Source organism: Cervus canadensis, chromosome 23 (genome assembly GCF_019320065.1).
Source record: "Cervus canadensis isolate Bull #8, Minnesota chromosome 23, ASM1932006v1, whole genome shotgun sequence".
NCBI lineage: Eukaryota > Metazoa > Chordata > Mammalia > Artiodactyla > Cervidae > Cervus > Cervus canadensis.
The window spans coordinates 5,981,922-6,003,327 of record NC_057408.1 but is presented as its reverse complement, the minus strand read 5'-3'; the positions used below and the strand labels follow the sequence as shown (position 1 = coordinate 6,003,327).

The 21,406-nt window shown below is 44.7% G+C and overlaps 1 protein-coding gene and 1 non-coding gene across 6 annotated transcripts in view; one reads left to right on the top strand and one right to left on the bottom strand.

Annotated features, from left to right (window-relative positions):
• Positions 1–21,406, top strand: part of MRO (maestro) — a 39,841-nt gene that overhangs the window by 6,144 nt on the left and 12,291 nt on the right. For 2 of the 5 annotated variants that reach the window (XM_043443900.1, XM_043443899.1), the window contains exons 1-2: positions 10,092–10,192; positions 14,563–14,681. The gene's annotated coding sequence lies outside the window, so the exon portion shown is untranslated. Of the gene's footprint in view, positions 1–10,071; positions 10,193–14,221; positions 14,340–14,562; positions 14,682–21,406 lie in introns of those variants that run through there. The other 3 variants (XM_043443896.1, XM_043443898.1, XM_043443897.1) reach the window with 3 other exon arrangements.
• Positions 2,344–2,449, bottom strand: LOC122425957. The gene has a single exon (XR_006265098.1). It is a non-coding gene; the product is annotated as a U6 spliceosomal RNA (small nuclear RNA).

Below are 21,406 nucleotides of genomic sequence, written 5' to 3'. Positions count from 1 at the left end.
TCTGTTCTGTTCTACATTCAGCAAGTGGTGCTTCTTTTGAGTTTTAAGTCTTTAAGGTGGAAGAGGATTGATGCCTGGATGTGGAGGGAGGAAGGAGGAAAAACAGATCACAGAGAATTTTAGCTAACATCTTCCAAGAAAGATAGGTGTTTCTACTCAGTATTCTGAATTTGCTGGCCTAAACTATATTACCAAAATTAAACTGCATTATATAGTCACCGCATGAAGACAAACATCTCCTCCGGTAGGCCCTTAGCGTATGGCAACAGCAAGAAGAGGGAATGACTAGTCTCGAGGCCAGTGATTGGGCAGATTCAAGCTTTGGCCCATTCAGTTAATTCTAGGATGGATTTCACAAAAGCTCAGGTGGGATCAATACCGGAATAATTGTGATAGATCAAATGCCACTGTACAGAGCGAATGCCATTAGTAAAAACTATGCTAAGGGCCCCAGCCCACTAACTCCTCCAGGACACCATCTGTTTTTTTTATTTTGTATTGGAGTACAGCTGATTAATAAAGTGACAGTTTCAGGCGGACAGCAAAGGGACCCAGCGGTACATACGCATGTATCCATTATTCCCCAAACTCCCCTCCCGTTCAGGCTGCCACATAACATTGAGCAGAGTTCCCTCTGCTGTCTAGTGGGTCTATGTTTGTTACCCACTTTAAACACAGCGCATGAAGGGCACCATCCTGAGAAGCACTCTAACTCATGTGCTTAGATGCCCGTCTGTGCTGGATGTGTGGTGTTTCCGACAATTGGAGTGGATTAGCAATACATAGAAAACGCTGCTTATAAAATTGGCTGCATCCAATTCTATTCCACAACACATTATCATCACCAGGAAAGAGAAGATCTTGCGATTGTTGCCCAATTTGAAGAGGGTCACCAGGGTGATTCTTTATTAGAAGCCATTCAGTAGTAGCCCATAGACCTTCCCCCAGTGGCCACCTCTTACACCATAAATAGAAAGCCTATTTTGTCCTAACCAATTTACTCCCTCCCTGCCACACAGAGGAAATTAGTGCTGAACAAAATGTTCATTTACTTAATCTGTTGTTGCATTTAATTAGCTGCTAGGAAAAAAAACACACACATTTTTTTTCTTTTTTAGCAAGCTAACTTTTTTTTTCCCATTTATTTTTATTAGTTGGAGGCTAATTACTTTACAATATTGTAGTGGTTTTTGTCATACATTGACATGAATCAGCCATGGATTTACATGTATTCCCCATCCCGATCCCCCCTCCCACCTCCCTCTCCATCCCATCCCTCTGGGTCTTCCCAGTGCACCAGGCCCGAGCACTTGTCTCATGCATCCTACCTGGGCTGGTGATCTGTTTCACCCTAGATAATATATATGTTTCGATGCTGTTCTCTCGAAACATCCCACCCTCGCCTTCTCCCACAGAGTCCAAAAGTCTGTTCTGTACATCTGTGTCTCTTTTTCTGTTTTGCATATAGGGTATCATTACCATCTTTCTAAATTCCATATATATGTGTTAGTATACTGTATTGGTCTTTATCTTTCTGGCTTACTTCACTCTGTATAATGGGCTCCAGTTTCATCCATCTCATTAGAACTGATTCAAATGAATTCTTTTTAATGGCTGAGTAATATTCCATGGTGTATATGTACCACAGCTTCCTTATCCATTCGTCTGCTGATGGGCATCTAGGTTGCTTCCATGTCCTGGCTATTATAAACAGTGCTGCGATGAACATTGGGGTGCACGTGTCTCTTTCAGATCTGGTTTCCTCAGTGTGTATGCCCAGAAGTGGGATTGCTGGGTCATATGGCAGTTCTATTTCCAGTTTTTTAAGAAATCTCCACACTGTTCTCCATAGTGGCTGTACTAGTTTGCATTCCCACCAACAGTGTAAGAGGGTTCCCTTTTCTCCACACCCTCTCCAGCATTTATTGCTTGTAGACTTTTGGATAGCAGCCATCCTGACTGGCATGTAATGGTACCTCATTGTGGTTTTGATTTGCATTTCTCTGATAATGAGTGATGTTGAGCATCTTTTCATGTGTTTGTTAGCCATCTGTATGTCTTCTTTGGAGAAATGTCTGTTTAGTTCTTTGGCCCATTTTTTTGATTGGGTCATTTATTTTTCTGGAATTGAGCTGCAGGAGTTGCTTGTATATTTTTGAGATTAATCCTTTGTCTGTTGCTTCGTTTGCTATTATTTTCTCCCATTCTGAGGGCTGTCTTTTCACCTTGCTTATAGTTTCCTTTGTTGTGCAAAAGCTTTTAAGTTTCATTAGGTCCCATTTGTTTAGTTTTGCTTTTATTTCCAATATTCTGGGAGGTGGGTCATAGAGGATCCTGCTGTGAAAAAATATAGAACGCTTCATGAATTTGCGTGTCATCCTTGCGCAGGGGCCATGCTAATCTCTCTGTATCGTTCCAATTTTAGTATATGTGCTGCCGAAGCAAGCGCAGCAAGCTAACTTCTTACAATTTCTATTTTGCTTCTATAGAATTAAATTCAAGTGCTGGGAATGCCTTAGATCAATGTTTGCTTTTGTTAAAGCAAAAAGAATCCCTAAAAATGTGCTGAAGATTGTAAAGAATCAGGTAAATAAAGGAATCATTTGCTAAAACGCTGGTCTATGGGACTATCTGGACTCCTCCCTAAATGCTTATGTTGAAACTTAGTTCCCAGTGTGATGGTATTTGGAGGTGTGGCCTTTGCGAGGTGACGGGGTGATGAGAGCAGAGCCCTCAGGAAAGGGGTTGGCGCCCTTACAAAGGAGAGCTGAGAGAGAACTTGCTTCTGTGTGAAAACAGCAAGAAGACAGCCAGCCGTCTGCCAACCAGGAGGCCAGCCCTCAGCAGCAACTGCCTTGGCTGGCTCCTTGGGCTTCACTGCCTCCTGTGAGCTGTGAGAACCGTGAGAAGTACAGGTGTCTGTTGTGAAGCCACGCGGTCGGTGGTATCTGTTACAGCAGCCTGAGTGGACTAAGACACACCGGTGCAACACACTGTACTGGGTCCCGAAGGTTTGGAGTGAGGTCTGCAAAGACTGGAACACAAGCCTTGCTTTCCACGGGCACCCGACCCCAGGTTGGGGAGACAGGTTCTTATGTAATAAACTGTAATACAAATACAAATAAAATGTAATACAAATAGGCTGGTGTTAATCTTGTAATAACCTATAATGGAAAAGAATCTGAAAAAGAATATACCATATATTATGGTATATAGTATATATATATATAGTATGCATGTGTGCTAAGTCACCGCAGTTGTGTCCGACTCTTTGTGACAGAGGAGCCTGGCAGGCTACAGTCCATGGGATTCTTCAGGCAGGAATACTGGAGTGGGTTGCCATGGCCTCCTCCAGGGGATCTTCCTGATTCCTGGGTTCGATCCCTGGGTCTCTTCTCTCTCCTGCATTGGCAATTGGGTTCTTTACCACTAGCGCCACCTGGGAAGCCCACTATATAGTATAGAACTCAGATCTCACAAGCTGTGGCATGACCAAAAGAAAAAAGAACCCCAAACAAAACGCTATACTTCAATTAAAAATAAAAAAAATTTTTTTTCGGGGAAAAGGAAAGACTTATTACTTACTACAAGACTCTGAAGCTGGGAAAGATTGAAGGCAAAAGGAGAAGGGGATGGCAGAAGATGAGATGGTTAGAGCATCACCAACTCAATGGACGTGAATGTGAGCAAACTCCAGGAGATGGTGAAGGACAGGGAAGCCTGGCGTGCTGCAGTCCGCAGAGGCACAGAGAGTCAGACACGACTGAGCAACTGAACAAGTAAGGAGAAGACCAGGGGTCTCTCCCAAAGCAGTGTCTCCAAAAAAATTAAAATTAGTTTTTAAAAAGTTGGCTGGTGATAAAGGCCGTTGCAGGAATGCAAGTGCGTGAGGAGAAACTGACCAGGCTCTTAGGCCTGGGAAGGACGTTCAAGGTGGGGATTGAACAAGGCCTGGAAGAAATGGTTAAACGCAGGATGGTTACTGGGAGGGTAACCTGGGCATGAGAAATAGACACCGAGTGTAAACACCTGGGGGGAGTGACTGAGATAAGCGTGAGTGTGTCAGTGAACTGGGAGAAGGGCAGCTGATGGGAGGAAAAGGCCGTGTGGGCAGCTCAGGCAGCCAGGTGGCCAGGGGATGCCGTCTGCCTTCGCTCACCCCTGGGAATGAGCGGCTCCTAGAATTTTGTCCTACTGGGTAAGTTGGCCTTACTTCAGTCCTGGCCCGAAATGCACAGGAAAAATCATCCTCATGGACGTTGGATGGAAGAGCCCGTAGCCTGCCAGCCTGTGACCTCTTAGGGGGCGGGGATCATGTCTTTGTATTTATATATTTATCTTCATCTTCCCTATGTCCTCGTGTTGAGCAGAGAGCCTGGCACAGAGGAGACTCTCAATAAATGTTTATTGAATGAATAAATATTTGTTTAATGACACAGTCGGGGGCACACAGGGCAAATGTGGTCAGCAAATAAACACTGGGCTCTAAATCATGTCTCCAAACAGAAATTCAGCAAAGTAGAAAGAGTATTTGTTACATTAATGGGTCGAAGGAAGACCTTGCCCTGGAGTTCAGTATTTAAAACTTACTTTCCAATGTGTAGAATGTGTATAACTTGTAATCAAAATCAAGGTCTGATACTCTTAACACTGGAACAAATGCATGATTCACCAAGCTCCGAAGTAGAAAAATGTTCTGTAAAAGTTTTCGCATTCAATGTGTTCTCCTCCTACATCCCAGAGAGACTTTTAAAAGAAATACAAATAGTTCTTCCTTAAAAAAAAAAAAATAGAAATGTCACTTTATTGTTAGATTTGGGGTTGCTATGTTACTTAATGATATTCAATGTCACTTCTGCTCATCCAAGAACAATCATTCTTTCCTTCTCTCTCCTTTTCTTTTTGGAATTATGTATCTGAAGCCTAAATAAATATTCATTTGGGGAGAGTGAATTCTTAGCACAAAATTTATAATAATGAATTCAGTTTTTTTTCATTCTAACGAAGTTTTAATTTCAAGAACAAATAGAGAGGAATGATTAGAATTCTCTTTTCTCCAAAGATCAAAGGGAGAAAGACAGCTCATCTGATTCTTCTACGCCCACTTTGTACTGTAAAGTGAAATGACATACAATTATCAGCTTTCTACCAGGTCCCTCAGTTTTAAATGACAGGCAACTCAGGAAGAGTTGAATTTACACCCAACAAGAACTGAATTAATAAAGTGAGCTTAATAATGCTCATGTTCTATGATTGAACGTATTTGTGGTCTAACGGACACATGAATTTAGTCTCTGTTTTCAGAGACACGAAGTGAGAGGTGAAAATGCCCTAAGAGGTGCAGAGGATTCTGTCTTTCCATTCCTCCACCAGCTTCCTGCCCACTCCCACTCCTCAGCCCCACTGCTACAAGAGAAAACACAGAACACTGGAGGCTGAGTGATACATTTATGCCCTTGACAAAGATAACCAGGGTGGTATGCTGAATTTTATAAAAAAAAATTTACCACGTGAAGCAAATCAGTTAAGTAGATTGAATATGTCAAATTTAGATGGACCAGGAGTTTGCATATTAGCTAAATCTTTGTATTGGGCTTTGTTCTCTTTTTCACTTTGTATTTCTCAAGTTACCTTAAATATTTATAAATTGAACTTCTTTTACTAAAAAAAAATTTTATCAACAATGTTTACAAACTGAAAAAAACCATAGTTTATTTTTTAAATGTATTCTATGGGAGGATGTGCACAGCAATTAAAAAATATTTCTTAGATATTTTTATGCTCAAAAGTGCAAGAATTAAAAAAGATCTGTAAGGACTTCCCTGGTGCTCCAGTGGCTAAGACTCCGCTCCCAATGCTGGGGGCTCCAGTTGCATCCCTGGTCAGGGAGTTAGAACCCACAGGCTGCAGCTGAGGATCCCATGTATGCAACTAAGACCCAGTGTAGCCAAATAAATAAATAAACATTTATAAAATAAATTAAAATTTTAAAAGACCTGTAACTTTCTATTTTGATTACCCTTGTTGATTTTTTTAATTGAAAGCAATAAATACATTTGGTAAGAAAAATTCAAACTACACAAAAAGGTATACATTTGAACTAAAAGCTTCCTTCTTCCCCCAGTTATTCTTCTCCAAAGAGACTCCTGTTGATTTCTTGAGTGTCTTGGAAGAAAAAAAGGGCTATATCAGATTTCTTCTAAAAATTTTACAACATTGAGTTATAATATATTCTCCTCTGAACCTTGCCTTTTTTACTTATTAATATATCTTGAACATTTCTTTATATCAGCACATATAGATCTACAGTGGCCAGGATTGAAAAGGTCAGTTTTCATTCCAATTCCAAAGAAAAGCAATGCCAAAGAATGCTCAAACTACTGCACAATTGCCCTCATCTCACACGCTAGCAAAGTAATGCTCAAAATTCTCCAAGCCAGACTTCAACAGTATGTGAACCGTGAACTTCCAGATGTTCAAGTTGGTTTTAGAAAAGGCAGAGGAACCAGAGATCAAATTGCCAACATCTGCTGGGTCATCGTAAAAGCAAGAGAGTTCCAGAAAAACATCTATATCTGCTTTATTGACTATGCCAAAGCCTTTGACTGTGTGGATCACCACAGTGTGGAAAATTCTTAGAGATGAGAATACCGGACTACCTGACCTGCCTCTTGAGAAATCTGTATGCAGGTCAGGAAGCAACAGTTAGATCTGGACATGGAACAACAGACTGGTTCCAAATCGGGAAAGGAGTACGTCAAGGCTGTATATTATCACTGCTTATTTAACTTAAATGCAGAGTACACCATGAGAAATGCTGGGCTGAATGAAGCACAAGCTGGAATCAAGATTTCTGGGAGAAGTATCAGTCACCTCAGATATGCAGATGACACCACCCTTATGGCAGAAAGTGAAGAAGAACTAAAGAGCCTCTTGGTGAAAATGAAAGAGGAGAGTGAAAAAGTTGACTTAAAGCTCAACATGCAGAAAACTAAGATCATGGCATCCGGTCCCATCACTTCCTGGGAAATAGATGGGGAGACAATGGAAACAGTGACAGACTTTATTTTGGGGGGCTCCAAAATCACTGCAGATGGTGACTGCAGCCATAAAATTAAAAGACTCTTACTTCTTGGAAACAAAGTTATGACCAACCCAGACAGCATATTAAAAAGCAGAGACATTACTTTGCCAACAAAGGTCTGTCTAGTCAAGGCTATGGTTTTTCCAGTAGTCATGTATGGATGTGAGAGTTGGATTATAAAGAAAGCTGAGCATCAAAGAATTGATGCTTTTGAATTGTGGTATTGGAGAAGAGTCTTGAGAGTCCCTTGGACTGCAAGGAGATCCAACCAGTTCATCCTAAGGGAAATCAGTCCTGAATATTCACTGGAAGGACTGATGCTGAAGCTGAAACTCCAATACTTTGGCCACTTGATGCGAAGAGCTGACTCATTTGAAAAGACCCTGATGCTAGGAAAGATTGAAGGTGGGAGGAGAAGGGGACGACAGAGGATGAGATGGTTGGATGGCATCACCGATTCAATGGACATGAGTTTGAGTAAACTCCGAGAGTTGGTGATGGACAGGGAAGCCTGGTGTGCTACAGTCCATGGGGTTGCAAAGGGTCGGACACGATTGATTGATTGAGCTGAACCGAACTGATAAATCTGCTTTTTTATTCCTGTAAGGTTCCCTAGAATTCCATTATATAAACGTGCCCTAAATTTTTATTTAAACTGTCCCCTACTGATGGACATCACAACAATCCTTTTGTTATTACAAAAAAAGTTTCTATCAACATTTTTAAACATATATCCTGATGTTGTTCTTCGTATGTATTTATAAGGTAACCAGGGTTAATGTGGGCATCCCAGGTGGCGCTAGTGGTAAAGAACCTTCCTGGCAATGCAGGAGACATAAGAGACGTCGGTTTGATCCCTGGATCAGGAAGATCCCTGGAGGAGAGCATAGCGACCCACTCCAGTATTCCTGCCTGAAGAATCTCCATGGACAGAGGAACCTGACAGGCTGCAGTCCATGGAATCACAAAGAGTCGGACACAACTGAAGCCATTGAACATGCATGCAGGCAGGGCCAACGTAGACAGTTGTACAGATTGTACACTACACAAAGTGACTCCTTTGTATGGGCACCAATCACTTTGTAGACGTCATAACTTTAGTTTTTAAATTTTTCATTTTATTTAAAGATTTTTTATTGGCCTATAGTTGATTTACAATGTTGGGTTAGTTTCAGGTGGATGTCACCACTGCAAATACTTATTATGATAATTTTCTGGCAGAGAAACATAAAGCGTCTTGAGGAAGAAATCCTTTTTTTCTAAGTTACAAAAAATCATCTCTGCCCTGGGTGAACAACGAGCAACTGAATTGCTGAGTCAAAGGGCACGTGGGGGCTTCCTGGTGGCTCAGTGGGAAAGAATCTGCCTGCCTGTGCAGGGGACACAGGTTTGATCCCTGGTCCAGGAACAATCTCCCATGCCTCAGAGCAACTAAGACTGTGGGCCGCAACTGTTGAGCCTGCACTCTACAGCCTGGGAGCTGCAACTACCAAAGCCCACGTGCCCTAGGGCCCGTGCTTCGCAACAAGAGAAGCCATGGCAATGAGCAGCTCATGCACCACTAACTAGGGAGTAGCCCCTGCTCCCCACAACTAGAGAAAGTCTGAGTGCAGCAGCGAAGGACCAGTACAGCCAGGGCAAAACTGGGTGATTTGCCTGCTACCTCCTTCCCCTTCCTTCCAGGGACCATCTAATGTATCGTTTCTCGAAGGAACACAGACCAGCAGGAAAGGGAAACAGCTGCTCTAGAACCTAAAAGCCTACAGATTTGATTCCTAAACAGATGTGTGTTGATCAAACTGACTTCTTTTTTTCTTCTCTGGAGGGATTAAGTGAACAATATCAGGAAAGGCGTAGGAATACTGTGATGGAGCTATGGTGGGATGTTGGTATTATGGGATCAAAGATGGAATTGTTGAAATACATCTGTTGTGGGCTATTAGAAAGAGTGCTCTAGTGCTATAATTTTCGCCAGTCTCTCAAAGAGGAGTCAACCATCCCAGTCGCAGCCTGGATCTCTTTCTTTCTTTTTCTTTTTTTTAAAAATGTTTGACCCCATCCCGTGACATGTGCGATCTTCGTTCCCCTGACCAGTATCACCAGTATCGAACTTGCAGTGGCAGACAGAGTCTTAACCCCTGGGCTGCCGGGAAAGTCCCCGAGTCTGGGTTTCTAACCCAGCCCACGTTATAGAGCACTTCTGAGTGTGGATGTATTGTTCTGATGGCCAAACTGTGACTGAGGTCTTTCTCATTGTCATCAAATGGCTACATACTCATCAGTCGGGAATTCTACAGGATTCTACTGTAAATGCAACATTGAAGGGAAAGTAAACACAATCCTAAAACCAAGTCGTTGAGGAGGAAGGAGCGTGTGTAGCGATGCCCACAGCGAACTGAAGACAGGGACAAGGGAGGTGGCGGAGGGGAGGAGAAACCAAGGTGGCAAAGGTCAAGGGTGAGAGAAGGGAAGACCGCAGAGGGTGGGAACGGCCTGTAGAGGTGAGTGCCGAACCCTTCCACGACTGTGACTGCTCAGAGCAGGAGAGGAAGCCTGGTCCATCAACCAGCTTGGAGTCTTTGGGCAAGACCCCTATTCACTCTACCAGCCCCTCAGCCTCCCTGCTGTCAGAGAGGCCTGAGAGCGATCCCTTTCCTAGGACTGTGGGAGACAACACGACGGAGAGCATGAGAACGCCTGGGGATGTGAAGAGCAGGGAGAATGTGACCTGTGATCTTGTTGGTGGGCTTGATTTTACTCTCCGGCTATCTATTGTTTCAATTCTCTGCCGCAGTGAGGCTCCTGGGGCTCTCTCCCTGGGCCCTTGCAGAAACAGGAAACGAACACAAAACTTTTCAAAGTTTGCAAAACAGCATGGCCTGTAATGAATCTCTAGCAACTATCAGGGACAGATAGCCTAAAAAGGCCTTATTATGCATTTCCCACTCATGATAAAATGTCAATCTGCTCTATGTTTCATCTTCAAGGACAAAAACGCAATTGATGGCCAGCCCCGAGCGTGTTTAAAGGACTGCGATGTTCCTGGGAGTAATCACTTCTCTTTCACCAGGATGAGTTCTGAGGAGGAGGCCTCATCACCCAGCTCAGGTAAGACAGCACGGAATATTTTCTGGATTCAACCAATTCTATTCAACACTGTCGCTCAACACAGTTCATTGATTGCTATAGATTGAACCAGTTGGGCTGAGAAATGTTTACATATTTCTAGGATTATTTTTGCAAGTAGTAGGGGTTTTGATGATGGTGTGGGGGTACGGGTGATGGTGTGGGTAATTAATGTCTCAGCTAGGAAAGATGTTTAAACTTGAACTCTTAAAAAAGGAGAAGAAGAATCGGCCTGCTAACTCAGGTTCAATCGCTGGGTCTAGAAGATCCCCTAAAGAAGGAAATGGCAACCTGCTCCAGTATTCTTGCCTGGGAAATCCCATGCATAGACAGAGGAGCCTATCCATGGGGTCATAAACAAACAAAAAACTTGAACTTCTTCTTTTTTTATTTTTATTTGCACTTATTTTATGCTGAATTTATTCCTGCACCATAAGGTTTTGCTTCCTCAGTTTCTTCTGGGGCATTGTTTTCTTCTGTGCAACCATCTGCCCTTTTTCAGTAAGGCTCACTGGCCAGTGGCTGGAGTTCATGGGGGTTAATCTGACTGTGAGCTCTGTAAACCCAGAGGCATACCCTGGGGCTTTGCTCACCTGAATGAGCTCAGCACCCAGTGAGAAGTGACATCAGATTAGTTCAGGATCACTCTCTGCGCGTTAAAGCATTTTCGGCAAACATGAAGCACTCTAGGGTCCACCAACCCTGTGCCAGCCCTCTTGGCCTGGGCGTTCGGCCACTGGGACGACGGAGGGGCACACGTTGCTTCTGCAAAGTGACATCTTTCAGAGACTTGCCGGCTTTTCAGACACGCACACTTCGATGATCTGGGCAGTGAACATGAAGATTTGAACCTCTGGATTTGCATGACTTTGTGGGTTTTCTGGGTTGAGTAGCAAACTGTTTTCCGAGATCATCTCAGGCTACTTAACAGAAAAGTTGGAACATATTCTTGCTTTCAGTACTGACAATGACTGTCAAGTGAGATAGTCAGGGAAACAGACCGCAGGGCAGCCAGATGCTGGGCTGGACAAGGAAACGGCTGAGAGCAGCTTCTTGCTCTTGGTTGGTAGAACTGGAGAGACTTCGTAGGTAGGCTCCTGCCTCCCTGTGCCTGAAGGTATTTAAAGAGGGAGAAATCCTGTGCATCTCCTTGTGCTATCTATTGTATTCAAAGATTTGAAACAAAAAGTTGCTTTTGTATTAAAATAAACCAGCTCTGTAGTAGAAAGTGAAAAGTGAAAATCGTTCAGTTGTGTCCAACACTTTGTGACCCCCATAGACTCTACAGTCCATGGAATTCTCCAGGTCAGTATACCGGAGTGGGTAGCCTTTCCCTTCTCCAGGGGATCTTCTCAACCCAGGGATCGAACCCAAGGCTAGCCTGAGGGACTGCTCTTTGTCACCTCCTCTCCTGGGCCCTTAATGACTTCTACAGACATGGAAGACCATGTCTTCTCTCTGCCCTCTGTGGTCTCCAGAGGGCACCTGGGAGCACTCTGCCTTGAAACGAGGAGCTCCGTGAGCAACTGAAGAACAAGGAAAGAATGAATGAGAAACTGGCATTCCTAATTTGTGGCTGAGCAGGCAGCTGATTAGATTTCTTTTTAGAAGTGAAAATCAAGGGAGAGTTTGGCCTGACCTGGAGGTATTTCCTGAAAGAAGATGAGAGGGAAGAAACTCAAAACCATCCCCTTTAGGCAAGTTTCCTGAAGCAACCACACACAAGTACAGAAGGAGGGTCTTCTGAACATCCTGACCCTAAAGAGGAAACCGTATTGATTGCTGCCAGCCATTTGTCCTCATGTGCCAAGTCTAAGTCGACAGTGAATTGCTGACCAATTTAGTTCTGCCTGTTGTCTTTTTCATCAGTAACAGCAGACTCAATAATTACCCTCTTTGATTTTTCCAGAGGCATCAGCCCCTGAACTTCCGACAATAAGGAAGTATTAATTGAGAGTGAAAATAGAGTTGTTAAATTATAAAATGAAATAATTACAGTATGTGAAGGATATTGTGTCATAAGTACATCAGTCTGTTGCAATCAAATTATCAAAGAGGCTTCTAATTCCCAGAAGAGCTGAGCTGTGTCCCAAGGCCATATTAGGTGAACCTTTGTTGCTTCGGCATTATGTCTTGGTCTGGATGCTTCCCAGATTTTGCTGTGTCTGGGACTCTCTGAGGTCGTTGGCTATGTCCATGCTCTTTGTGGGAAGTGTTTAACAGAGCAGAATTTGGATCAGCAAGGCTCCTGAGTACCAATTCTGGTTGTGCCCGGATTTTCTCTATGACTTGAAGCCAAACAGTCAAACTTGTCTGCCTTTTGTTTTCCCCTTTGGCAAATGAGGAACACATTAATTCTCTGCCAAATGTATCAACACCTGCATACAAAGAAACTTTAGACCTGAGGGGTTATTAATAGTCTATCTGTTGTATTTCCGTCCATGGGGGCAGGGGGGCAGGCATATTTCAGTCCTGAGTCACCCGTGAGACTTGGCAGAGAATCCTGACACTTGCAGCATAGATTTTGTTTCTCTATCTGCTTCTGTGGCCTGGCTTAATTTTATCTGCTTTTTGGTCATCCTAAGCACTGCATAGATTAGTTCAGCGCAAGGATATGACCTCCTCAATCTTATTCCCACTCTTGGCAGATAATCCAACTCTGGTCTTCCTGAGAAGATAGAGGCTGATTTGGATGAATCGAACTTGCTCATTCTTCTCATTTTCACGCTGATGCATCTCCATCTCTGTGGTTGTCTCCCAGTTTCAGATAAAAATTGAGGAGTGGGTGTCGGGAGGGTCCTCTCTCTCTCCCCTCCAGAGCCAACTCTCTCCCCTGTCCCCTTGATCCCTCCGTTCAGCTGTTCCTATCTTACTATTCACTGCTTGCACTACCTACCTCTTAGGTCTCCTTTGCAACAGTTTTGAAACACATCCAAGTTGTATTCTATTTTAAAATCACCCAGCAACACGGTAGTGCCTTTCTTGACCTTGCTGTCTCCACTAGTCTCTTTATGGCCTTCCTTTTACAGTAAGATGCCTTCATTCCCCTCTCTCTTCCCCAGCTCTGTAGTCTAGCTTCTTTTCCCTGTTGAAACTGCATTTTCAGAGGTCATCTGGGTGCCCGTGTATGCCCGAAGAGGCTTTTGTTTTAGCCTCATTCTTATTTTCTCAAGGCATCCGTTTTCTCTCCCTCTGCTTTGTCTTCCAAACTTCCACTCTGATATACTTCAGTTTATATTTGCCCACCTGTCACCCAGTTAGATTTCCCAAACTTGCCCACTGCCCAGTATCATGGCTAAGGGTCTAAGCTCTGACATAAGCCCACTTGTGGTTGAATTCTAACTCTGCCACTAATTAACCATTCGACCTTGAGCAAGGTCATCTCTGTGCTTCAATTTCCCCATTATGAAAATTAAGAGAACTAACCTAAGAATCAAACAAGATGGTCTATGCACTATCTACCCCAGTGTTTGGCACTCAGAAATATTCCATAAACATTACCTATTAGCATAACCAGAAGCTCCTGGAACTTTAAAAAAAATAGAACTTTTTCCTTTTTCCCACACATTGCCCAAGTTACCCAACACACACTCAGACAGTAAATAATTATCAACAAATAGATGTATGCACTTGGGTGGAGAGTCCAGGGAAGAAAGAATGATGGAAGGGAGGCTCTTAAATTGCACAAGGACTTTTTATACACAGGCTTTTTTGCTTGACTTGGTTTTCCCAATAAATCATTTACATTATTGAGAATTCAAATCAGTCCTTTCAGGACCTGTTTGCTGGGCAGGAAGCGACATCAACGGTCATCGCTCTGGCTGGTGGTGCAGCAGTCAGTCACAATGAAGCCTCCGCTTGGCCGGGAACACAGTGTCCCGTCCTGAGATTCAAAACTATTCCAACTGGATTAGGGAGGGAAGCGCCGCAGGGCCTGCCGTTCGCAGGGGCTCCCTGGAACCGGTCCACTGAGCGATGCCGCCATCTAGCGTCCGCCCCCGGGATCGCGGCTGGGCAGGGCCCTCATTCCGCGCAGGCGAAGGAGCCTCAGAATTGCAGTCCTTTCTTTAGAAACTGTGGGTGGGACTCGGAGTGAGGGGCGAATAAGAGGCAAACACGGCACAGAGAGGTGGGAAAACACCTCATCCCGGTCTGGGGAAGGAAAGGATACAAGGGGGCTTGTGTCCACCTAGGACAGGGCTGTGGTTATCAGAGGTCGGCCCCCTCCCCCACTTCAAGCCCATCTAAACTTTGATTTGTGTTGTTTTCCCTCATCTGAGACTTTCCAGCACTCTGCGCTGACCCGTTATCCTGAACAGACCCTGCTTCTCGTTTCCTTTCTTCTATGTTAGGAATTCAGGGCTGGGAAAATTGAGCCGAGTCATCCCATCTGGCGGCTACCCCGGGAACAGCAGCTCTGCGCGGTGACCGGGGCTCCGGCCGCACCTGCCGCATCGCCACGTGACCGCAGGTAAGGGCCGGCTCCCGGCTGGGGCCACCGGGCTGCGGCTGGAGGAGGCCACGGTCCACTTGCATCCCCAGACCTTTCTGGAATGTCACTTGGGTCACCGCATCAGAGAGTTGATATTCCCTTTGTAAAACTGTAGCAGGCGATTTGATGAAGACTTTTTTCTTTTCTTTTCACAAACTATGCTAATCTATCTATGACCAATAGATTTTGATTATTATATTAAGATCATTGTATTAAGAGCTTTAGATGAGGGTGGGGCTGAAAAGATACCGATGCTTCAAACTCAAGTGTCTCTGTGGTGTGTCCTTACCTGGCCAGCACTCAGGACATCGTCTAGGAGCTGGATACAGGCTTAGAACACAGTCATGGGAAGTGTAGTTTTGGCGTCTGAAACTCCTCTCTGCTAGTAGCTATTTTACTTTGAGTTGTTTATGGCCTAACCAGCTGGCTCAGTGGTAACGAATCTGTCTGCTGTGCAGGAGATGCGGGAGACCGGGTTCGATCCCTGGGTGGGGAAGATCTGCTGGAGGAGGAAATAGCAACCCACTCCAGTATCCTTTCCTGGAGAATCCCATTAACATAATAATCCCTGGTGGACTACAGTCCATAGGGTCGCAGAGTCCGACATGACTGAAGTGACTAAGCCTGCACACATAGACATGGGTTGTTTATATTACTCTAAACTTCAGTTTCTCCTCTAAAGTGGGCATAAGTAAACCCATCTGTCAAAATTATTGTAAAGGTTAAATGAAATAAAACGAAGACTTCTTATTTGAGAGATTGGGAATGGATTTTAGAGAGCTTATGGTTGAAGGAGTGAATTACTGATATAAAACATGATATTGATATAAAACATGACATCAAATATTTTATCTTAAAAGGTAGAATTTCCCAGTTTTTAATGTGGGGCCATGGCCTTTTCTTTGAACGTAGAATCCTCCAGGGGGTGTTTTTTGAGCTTTTTTGCATAAACCACATGCATAACACTGCATCTGTGAGGTCTAGGTTGGGTTTCTTTCAATGTAGTGAGCAATTAAAGACAGCTGGGAAGACTCAGGTAAAATAACTTTCTGTACGAACATTCCAATTCCAGTAAATCATTACAGATTATTAACACTGTTTTCAAACTTCTGTCCACCCACACAAATCTTAATTGGACAGCCATTTTTTTTTAGCCGCTTCCCCATTGTTGAAACCTCCCAACATATTCAATTTTGTTTTCACAGAAACAACTCCCTTTCTCATATTTCATCAGTTTCTGTAATAGTTAAAATTCACAGTTACAGTAACAAGTACAGCTGTTATAAACTGATTCTTGGTAAGCATATGAGGACTAATGCAGCAGAAGTTAAGTGAGAACTATGAGCCGCAAGCACTGGTGTGTATGTACCATTCGCAGAGGGCCTGCAGAATATGGTTAACCTGGCAAGTCGGTTCAGTAGAGGTCAGCTAAACAGCCTCTCCTGCAATGTATACAAAGTGCTAAATATAGTGCCTAGCATACACAAGTGTCCAGTTGTGGTAGCTACTAATATTATTATTATCATTAATAACTTCAGTGTTGGAAGGATTGTTGCAAACCTACCAATTTCTTTCCCTCTCCCTCATTTAACAGATAAGAATTTTGGTCTTCATAATATAGCTTTTAGTTTTAATGAGTTAAAAGATTATTGATTATAAACCTAACATTTTGAGTCAGAAGGAATTAAATTTGCAGAGGCATTTGGGAGTCAGCCTAAAGGGCAAAACTCATCTAAGTCATGTCTGTTCAGGAAGACCAGGTAAGAACACAACGGGGCCATGAAGACAAGCTTCAGGGTCGCTGTGACGGTGAAACTGTCCCCATCGGGGGCAGGTCATCAGCACAGAGGGAAGGACATTCCAGACGGGGAAGAATTCACTGAAGAAGGTGCACAGGGGTCAACAAAACTCCAAGCAGAGCCTGGCCTTAGGCTCAAGGCGTTCAGGTGTCCTCCAGACTGAGAGGACTCAGTCATGCTAGAAAAGGCATCTGAGTCACCCAGTAGAAGAACCCAACTCTCGTAGTGAAGAATGGCTGTTTGGGGCCAGTGGGCTTATGAGTGGAATTATGAACACCTATGGAGAAGGAAATGGCAACCCACTCCGGTATTCTTGCCTGGGAAATCCCATGGACAGAGGGGCCTGGTGGGCTATGGTCCATGGGGTTCCAAAGAGTTAGACGTGACTTAACAATTAAATCGGAGAAGGAAATGGCAACCCACACTCCAATATTTTTGCCTGGAGAATCCTGTGGACAGAGGAGCCTGGTAGACTGCTCTCCCTGGGGCCACACAGAGTTGGACACGACTGAAGCGATTTAGCATGCATGCATGCGTGAACACCTAAGTCTTCAAATCCACACACTCTGTTTCTTCATAGTTTGTTTATAACATTCCTCTTGGAGATTCTGTCTTGCAGCAGGTGGAGATGGTCCTTTTGTTTGATTGGTTTGGGTTGAAAGGGCTTAATTTGCAGAGAGGAGGAGGGAGGCAGGCAGCAAGGCAGGTGGGTGAAGGGAGGCGTTTGAGAGGCCACAAGCTCGGGAGACAAAACTCAGGTGAAGGGCTCAGCAGCCCCAAAGTAACTTTTACGTTTGTTGTATTTTTTAAAACAAACCTTTAAGAATAGTATCCAAAAAAAAAAAAAAAAAAAGAATAGTATCCAAGAGGTATGTCCAAATCACAGCCTGTACAGCTTGGCCTGATTTTAATTTTATTTTGAAAGAGAAATTCAATGTGCAGCCTTAAGTGAGTGGAGTTTGCCACTTCTGGAGTTGGTTAACTTCCTCCTGAATATCCCAGAGGTTCTTCTACGCCAGCTGTGTGGACCGTCACCAGGCATCTTGTAAACGCAATCAGGCCCTCCGCTCCCTGGGACTCTGATCCCGTAATTATGGAGCAGGCCTGGCACTTCTAACAAGCACTCTGGGGCATTCCGACATAGGAGGCCCAGCCAATACGGTGAGAAATGCTTTGCTTTCTCCACCCCAAAGATGGAGATGAGCCCTGACACCTTGAGATTAAACAAGATCACAGTTTTTCTCTTCTGCTGGGGAGATGGGAGTTGGTGAGCTACTGTGGGGCCCTGTGTTTTTCTAAACACAACTGAATCCCCCAAGCAGGGTCCTCAACCTCACATACTTTGCTCAGCTTGAGAGCCTTCCATGGCCTTAAATTCTATTAGGTGTGCCTCTTAAGAAATGACAAGGCTGGGACTTCCCTGGTGGTCCGGTGGCTAAGAGTCTGCCTGCCAGTGCAGGGAAAACGGGTTCGATCCCTGGTCCGGGAGGATCCCACCTACCATGGGGCAACTAAGCCTGTGTGCCAACAACTTTTGTGTTTGTGTACTGTGTTCTAAAGCCCAGAAATCAAAACTACTGAAGCCCATGCAGCCTAGGGCCCTCTGGCCGCAACTAGAGAGTAGGCTCTGCTCACGGCAACTGGAGAAAACCTGCCTGCAACAACAAAGACCCAGTGTAGCCAAAAATAAATAAATAGATAAATTTCTAAGAAAGAGGTGAGGTCTTTCCCTTCTGAGGCCTGGGGAAGCGGCCTGGGTGGTGAAAGCCCTCAGCTGTGCTGTGCCAATCCTGCAAGAGAGGCCAGAGTGAAGACCAGGGAAGCAGGTTGGCTTTCCTTCCTTCGGGCATGATTTTCTTATGCCTCGGAACAGGGACACCAGCTGTTTATTACTGAGGCCTGTGCTCTCCTTGGGGAGTGACCACCAGCTCAAGGGAACTTTCTTCTTCTAAGCTCCGCATACCCACGGCTCAGCGCCCGTCAGCTCCGATCCAAAGCATTCAGCCTGAGGAGTGGCAGGTTCCTTTGATACAAAAGGTTGTGTCCAGAAATTCAGCAGAAAGGAACAACAAAGCATTTTTTTTTTTTTTTTGGCTCAGTGCAAATTTTTAAATCCCTTCATTCTGGAAGGGGATGATGTAGTAATACTGTGTGTGTGTGTTTTTTTTTTTAAAGGCCCAGGATCTCAAAGTGTGGCGGTGTCTGGACTGGGACCATCCCAGCATCACTTGAGAGCTGGTTACAAATGCAGATCGATGGGTCCTGCTTCAGGTGTACGGAATCAGAACCCTGGGGACGAGCTCTGGGAATCTGTATTTTAACAGGTCCTCCAGGTGATTCCGATGTGCACTTAGGTGTGAGAACCACTGGCTCAGGGTGAAGTGTATGGGAACACCTTTATTCAAGAAACAAAAACCATCTTGCTAGGGGACTTCCCTGGTGGTCCAGTGGTTAAGACTCCACTCTTGCAATGCAGCTGGTGTGGGTTTGATCCCTGGTCAGGGAACTAAGATCCCACATGCCACGTTGCCGTAAAAAACAAAAAAATCTTGCTAGTTAGTGGGAGTGCAGTGTTCAGGGGTGGGGGGGGTGGGTGGGGGTTTGGGGTCCCTCATTGCAGTGGTGAGGGGAGGTGTGCTGTCCAGGGATGAAGAAGCAATAGAGACAGGGATTATAGGGTGAAGAGGTGTCTTCATGGGTCTCCTGAGTGTCTTCTGACTAAGAGAGCATTACTGAAACCAGCTTGGGTTGGGGTAGGGGGGCAAAGATGATGGAGAAACCAAATCCCCATGTACCTTCAGGTCATAGAGTCAAATGTTCTGAAGCACAGCTGTTTAACAGGACTGGGTTCTAAGCAGTCACCTGCATTAAATAAATTCAGAACTCTAGCAAAATTAGCAGGGCCAACTTGTCCTGGCTTGCCCAGGACTTTTCGGCTCTTAGCTCTGAAAGTCCCATGTCCCAGGAAACCCATCAGGGCCAAGCCCCAGTGTGATTTTTTTGCACACCACCAATCTATTCTCCAGTTCCTCAGTAGGTGCTGACTGGGTGCCCCACAATTCATTTCCGTTTAGATCAGTTCAGTTCAACTCAGACACTATCTACTTAGAGAGATAGCATCAGATCCCACAGGTTAAGGGCGCAGTCCCCATACTTTAGAGGCCAATCCCAAGTCCAGGTTGTCACCAGCGCTTGTGACCAGCCAGCTGTAGACTGAGGGTTCCCATAGCCCACCCCTTGGGTTTGATTAATTTGCTAGAGCAGCTCATAAAACTCAGAGGAACATTTTACTTCCTGAATCACGGGTTTATTATAAAAGGATATAACTAAGAAACGGCCAGACGGAAGAGGTGCACAGGGCAAGACGTGGAGAAAGGGCAAGGAGCTCCCTGCCTCTCCAAGTACACAGCCCTCCCTAAAGCTCCATGCGGTCCCCAGTTTGGAAGCTCTCCATCCTTTGGGTGTTTTGTGGAGGCCTCTTTACCCAGGCACGGTTGATCAAATCATTCACACTGGTTACTGAACTCAATCTCTAGCCCTCTCCTCCCAGGAGAAGAGGCTGAGACTGAAAGTTCCAGCCCTCTGATCACTGGATTGGTTCCCCTGACAACCAGCCCCCACCTTTAGATGACTTAGGGCCACCTCATTAGCATGAGAGAAGATGCTTTTATGGTTCTAATCATTTAGGGAATTCCCAGGGTTTTAGGACCTCTGTGCCAGGAATGGGGCCAAGACCAAATATATTTTTTTTCTTATAAATCATAATATCACCAGGGCAAAACAAGATGATTGGTCACTAGACTATTCAGTAACTGCATATTGGAATTACCTGGTGAGTTTTTTAAAAATACTCATTCCCAGGCCCACCTCCAGAGATGATGGTAAACTTGATCTGGGGTGTAGCTGCTGCTGCTAAGTCGCTTCAGTCGTGTCCGACTCTGTGCGACCCCACAGACGGCAGCCCACCAGGCTCCCCCGTCCCTGGGATTCTCCAGGCAAGAACACTGGAGTGGGTTGCCATTTCCTTCTCCAGTGCATTAAAGTGAAAAGTGAAAGTGAAGTCGCTCAGTCATGTCTGACTCTTAGCGACCCCATGGACTGCAGCCTACCAGGCTCCTCCGTCCATGGGATTTTCCAGGCAAGAGCACTGGAGTGGGGTGCCATTGCCTTCTCCACTGGGTGTAGACAGGGCGTTAAATGTTTCAAAGTTCCTTAGGTGATTCCAACATGAGCAGGGTTGAGAACCACTCTAGCTCCATGCCTGTCAATTCTACTAAAATTTTTTTTAAAAACCAAAACAAAGCTTAATGGTTTTGACGAAGCTGAACCCCAACTGCACACTATACACAAAAATTGACTCAAAGTGGATGAACAGTCTAAGAGTTAAAACCATAAAAATCTTAGAAAACATAGGGGTAAATATTTGTGGCTGGATTTGGTAGTGAATTCTTAGATATGTCACTTGAAAGCCTGAGTAACAATGACAACAAAAATGGATAGACTTTGTTAAAACTAAAAACTATTGTGCATAAAAACATTATCAAGAAAATAAAAAAGACAAAGTACTGAGTGGGAAAAGTATTTGTGAATCAAATATCCAATAAGGGTCTTCGCTGCACTAAGTCGCATCAGTCGAGTGTGACTCTGTGACCCCATGGACTGTACCCACCAGGCTCCTCTGTCCATGGGATTCTCCAAGCAAGAATACTGGAGGGGGTTGCCATGCCCTCCACTAGAGGATCTTCCCAACCCAGGGATCGAACCCAGGTTTCTTAGGTCTCCTAGTTTGGCAGGCGGGTTCTTTACCACTGCACCACCTGGGGAGCCCTTGGTAAGGGTCTAGTATCCAGAGTGTGGGGCTTCCCTGGTGGCTCAGATGGTAAAGAATCCGCCTGCAATGTGGGA